At 43.3% G+C, this 5624-nt stretch overlaps 1 non-coding gene across 1 annotated transcript; it reads left to right on the top strand.

The window, feature by feature from the left end:
- The first annotated feature begins 4892 nt into the window (after nt 1-4892).
- Nucleotides 4893-5011, top strand: LOC138351483 (5S ribosomal RNA). Its single transcript, XR_011222458.1, has one exon. It is a non-coding gene; the product is annotated as a 5S ribosomal RNA (ribosomal RNA).
- Nucleotides 5012-5624: the final 613 nt, after the last annotated feature.

Below are 5624 nucleotides of genomic sequence, written 5' to 3'. Positions count from 1 at the left end.
ATCATGCCACCCAAGGCATCTGGAAAGGCTGCCAAGAAGGCCGGAAAGGCCCAGAAGGCCATTGCCAAGGGCGATAAGAAAAAGAAGCGCAGGAGGAAGGAGAGCTACAGCATCTACATCTACAAAGTGCTGAAGCAGGTCCACCCCGACACTGGTATCTCTTCCAAAGCCATGTCGATCATGAACTCGTTCGTGAACGACATCTTCGAGCGCATCGCCGCCGAGGCTTCTCGCCTGGCCCACTACAACAAGCGTTCCACCATTACCAGTCGGGAGATCCAGACGGCTGTAAGGCTCCTGTTGCCCGGAGAACTGGCCAAGCACGCCGTCTCTGAGGGCACTAAGGCCGTCACCAAGTACACCTCCTCCAAGTAAACGGCTTACTTACTGCCCTGTGGTGGTGGCTTGGCCTCAAACCAACAAACTCGGCTCCATTGGAGCCACACTTTAATTTCTAAAGAGATTGTGAGTGTTAGACACCAATACTATTATAACAAAAACCTCTGTCACTGAAAGCAAATAGCTATAAAATGAGAATATTTATGAAACTGTCTGTGTGTGTTTCTCTCTCTCAGTCTCTGTCTGTCTGTCTGTCTGTCTCTGTCTCTGTCTCTGCATGTCTCTCTCTCTCTCTCTCTCTCTCTCTCTCTCTCTCTCTCTCTCTCTCTCTCTCTCTCTCTCTCTCTCTCTCTCTCTCTCTCTCTCTCTCTCTCTCTCAACACACATATAAACACTCGGTATCTTTTTTCTAGAGATTAGAGATTCATTGTTATGTTCCACATTAGGATTACTATGCAGGCCACCCTCTTAAGGTTTGAAAATGTCAAGAAAACGGTTAATTTAAAATGTCATCTCCTAACTTAACAGATTAAGCCAGAGGACCAAAAACAGAATAAAACAGGACAGGACAGTATGTCACTTATACAAGCTGCTTTTATTTCTAGTACAGTATGACAATTTTTTTTTTTTTTTTTTTTTGGAGGGGGGGGGGGAGGATCCTTGGCAGTGCATAAGAATGAAAAGCGACGGCGTTTTGTTTGTAAGAGGACAGGTTGTACTACAAATGACTTGATTTATTGATATCACGTGTACAGTGTATGTATGCCACCTAAATTATTGTATTTATTTATTTATTATATGTATAGATGAAGGTTAATTCATATGACTGATGCTAGGAATGTCTGAAATCTCCTTAGAAGGATATTTTGGCCCTGAGAAGGGCCGAGTTTGGTGTATACTAGGGTGGTCGTTTTAGCTTATGCACGCTCTCCACGGATACGGCGAGCAAGCTGAATGTCCTTTGGCATGATGGTGACACGCTTGGCGTGGATGGCACAGAGGTTAGTGTCCTCGAAGAGACCGACCAGGTAAGCCTCGGATGCCTCCTGTAAAGCCATGACGGCAGACGACTGGAAGCGAAGATCGGTCTTGAAGTCCTGGGCAATCTCGCGCACCAGACGCTGGAAGGGAAGTTTCCTGATGAGCAACTCTGTGCTCTTCTGGTAACGACGGATCTCACGCAGGGCGACCGTTCCGGGCCTGTAACGGTGAGGCTTCTTCACGCCCCCTGTGGCAGGAGCAGATTTGCGTGCTGCCTTGGTGGCCAGCTGCTTACGAGGAGCCTTGCCTCCCGTGGACTTGCGAGCAGTCTGCTTGGTGCGAGCCATGGTGAACAACTGTGGTTTGTGATGGCCGGCGCCGAAAAATTTTTGCTTATATACGCCGTCTCGAGGCGCTTGCTCGAGCGCCATTGGCTGCTCGACTCGCCTACGTCACCCCGTTGCCCCTCCCCTCCTTCCTCTGGCTGCAGCCAACAGGCAGCTCACCTCAAACACTATTATCGCTGATTTTGCTCTATTTTTTGGATTTGTGCAAAAGTCATTTCACAGAGACGTGAAACAGACGAGTAGGCAACTGCAGTTTTGAAAGCGTTGTGAGAAAGCCGTGTTTCTGCTCGAGTACAAGCATAAAGTAAGGACAGGCAGGAGTTAGGAGTTGCCATGCTACAAGTACGTCCGCTTGACGGGATATAGTCCTGGGGAAATCGTGCCGAAATTTTATTATTCACACAACTTCAACACCCATGACTGGACGCGGCAAGGGAGGCAAGGGACTCGGAAAGGGTGGCGCCAAGCGTCATCGTAAGGTGCTACGTGACAACATCCAGGGCATCACCAAGCCCGCTATTCGTCGCTTAGCTCGTCGTGGCGGCGTGAAGCGTATTTCGGGTCTCATCTACGAAGAGACCCGTGGCGTCCTGAAGGTGTTCCTCGAGAACGTCATCCGTGATGCTGTAACCTACACGGAACACGCCAAGAGGAAGACCGTCACTGCCATGGACGTGGTGTACGCTCTGAAGCGCCAGGGTCGTACCCTCTACGGATTTCGGCGGATAAGAGCTTGGCTAATCCATCGATTCCACCCACCACCACCTCAAAACGGGACCTAATTAGGTCCCTATACTTTTTTACTGAAGGGCTTAATAGACGATAACATAAATTGTTTTGATATCAGCTAGCACATTGGGTCTTATGAAATCTATTTTTTATCCTCGCATGCTTAAAGGGACTCTGATTGGGGAGGGAGGGGTGGGGGGGGGGGGGAAGGTTTGTTCCGTTATATACTAGCAGAGCAGGATCATTGGTGGTGGTGGGGGGGGGGGGGTGAGGGAGAGAGAGAGAGAGAGAGAGATCTTTCCCAACTCTTCCTTTTTACATGAGTGAGCTACCCGTTTTATTCATTTTATCCTTCTCAGAGCTGTTTTGATAGTATCCAAATGATGGTAAATGAAAAGGGAGGACACGAATATCTACCCAGAATTCAGGACTGGCAATCGATATGCATGTTTGAGTGCGAATCTTTTTCTCTCTCAACTTAGGTATACGTTTATGTCGTACCTAAAAGCGAGAACCACACTATTGGGACAAGTATGCAAGGCCCAATTTTCCTAACAAGCACAGTTAATTTTGTTATTTTCGAACATTTCTTTCCAAATTGGTTTATCCAATTAACAGTATTATATTAAGATCATGAATTGCTGGTTAGGTTAGGTTAGGTTAGCTTAGCTTAGGTTAGGTTAGGTTAGCTTAGCTTAGCTTGGGTTAGCTTAGGTTAGGTTAGGTTAGCTTAGCTTGGGTTAGCATAGGTTAGGTTAGGTTTGATTACATTTCTATGTTAGATTTAACTCAAATTCAAAACAATTGCAGTCATTCGGCTTGTTAGTCAACTTGCCTCTAATAGGGGCAATTTGTCTAACAAGACTATTTAGTTTTGTGTGCATATATATATATATATATATATATATATATATATATATATATATATATATATATATATATATATATATATATATATATATATATATATATATATATATATATATATATATTATAGCTTCAAGACTCCGAACCAATATAGAAGCATCAAGAGGAAGTGCTTGTGTTATGGGCCAATAGGCCTTCTGCAGTTACTTCCATTCTTATGTTTTTATTCCCATTGGTTCGTGTTTTATCTTGTGTAAATGTCAATCACCTCACCCAAACTTTGGTACCATATCACCTCACCCATGTATGTGTATATATATATATATATATATATATATATATATATATATATATATATATATATATATATATATATATATATAATATACAGAGTAAATCTACCCCAAAAGTAATGATTTATTTGTCTACAAAACTAAACTCTTTTTGGAATCATATGAGGCCCCTCCACTGAGGGGGAGGCCTGGATGTTTATTGTCATGTGTATTCATGCTGCTTGCATGTCGTCGTTTATTTTGCCTTTGTTGTTTTCTTGACAGCTTTCTTTGCCTTGGGTGGTTTGGGAGATTTTGAAGCTCTCTTTATTTTGGGCTTTTTGTTCCCAACAACAAGCTGCTGCTGCTGCTTCTTTTTCAAGGCTGTAGGTGGTTTGTTGCTTGTGGCGGCTTTCTTGGGAGTTACCACGGCCTTCTTTGCTGCTGTAGATGGTTTCTTGGTTGTGGTGGCTTTCTTGGAGTTAGAACGGCCCTCTTCTCTGCTACGGCCAGCTTGAATGATCCACTAGCTCCACTTCCCTTGGTCTGAACAAGAATGCCGTCAGCCACTGCTTTCTTGAGAAATCTTCGGATGTAAATGGCGATCTTGGCAGCCTCGACTTTGTTGTTGGCAACAACGTACTTCTTGATTGCTTGTAGAGACGAGCCCTTACGGTCTTTTGAGTGCGCGACCGCGGCTAGAACCATTTGACTAGTTTTCGGGTGGAGCAACCTGGACGCGAGGGGTTCCTGGTGGTGGCCACCACAGCAGCAGCAGCCGCAGCCTTCTTGGTAGGCTTTGCTATCTACCATGATGATGATGAGATAACCAAGGTGGATGAGAGACGCTCAGACAAGTCACGGGGGAATGATGCTGCCGCCGCTTGAGCCGAACCTATTTATGTGCCGGCACGGTACAGAAGCTGCAACCTGGCAACTCGTCCACCAATCACGACGGTTGGTTTTACGGCTCCGAAACCTGGATCCCATATCTTCTCTAAAATAGAAGCATTTGTCATGTTCTTTGTAAAAGTATCATAAAGCAGGACAGATGAGACAAATATCATAAAAACTGAAGAGCAGATGAGCACACACATGTATGTATTACAAAAGAAAATCCACTAAATTCATTAGAAATTGGCAGGGTAGGCATGAGGAAGTAGGTTAGATGGTAAAATGTCTGTAAATGGCGAAAGAACATAAACCCAAGACTGAATAAACGATGTTAAATATCCATGCCAAGGAGACAAAAATATGTTAGGATACAATTACCATTAAGACACCACAAGAAGGTCCGTATCCTGCCGTGATGACTAAAAAGAGTTGGTTATTAGCCACAATGTGTAGGCAGTCTCATGCCAACGGCCATACCACGTTGAGAACACCGCTTCTCGTCCGATCAGCGAAGTTAAGCAACGTTGGGTTTGGTTAGTACTTGGATGGGTGACCGCCTGGGAACACCAAATGCTGTTGGCCAATAATGTTTTTTGTTTGTTTTTGTTTTGTTTCGTTTGTTTTTTGTTTGAATGGCTGGCTGGCTGGCTGGCTGGCTGGCTGGCTGGCTGGCTGGCTTGGCTCCACGGGAAATTCACGGAGTTGTGTGGAATAAGGCCTGGTAAAATGAATTAATATGTATGTAATGTTTAAAACAAACTCGCTTAATATAGTGTGTGAGGCTTTATACAAAAACAAACAACCAAAACAAAACATGTTGTATATATATATATATATAATATATATATATATATTATATATATATATATATATATATATATATATATCGATATATAATATATATATACTATATAGCTTAATCCGGGTTTGAACTCGCACTCCAAGAATACGCATCACTATATTACACTTTACCACTGGACCACTGCAGGACACTTGATGCTGAGGTATCAATTTAATGACGTAAATGCCATTTCCACAAATAAATGATAATTTAAAAGTATTTGTATGTACAAATCTTTTCTGTTTAAAAGGCTACAATATCAGTTACTGATATAATTTGTGTTAATGTTTCTATACCCACAGGAAGGCATGTTTTTGCTTATATGTAAGGGGTACGGAGAAGGAATCCACAGAA

The sequence above is a fragment of the Procambarus clarkii genome, chromosome 49 (genome assembly GCF_040958095.1).
Source record: "Procambarus clarkii isolate CNS0578487 chromosome 49, FALCON_Pclarkii_2.0, whole genome shotgun sequence".
Taxonomy (NCBI): Eukaryota; Metazoa; Arthropoda; class Malacostraca; order Decapoda; family Cambaridae; genus Procambarus; species Procambarus clarkii.
This window is presented reverse-complemented; position numbering and strand designations above follow the sequence as displayed.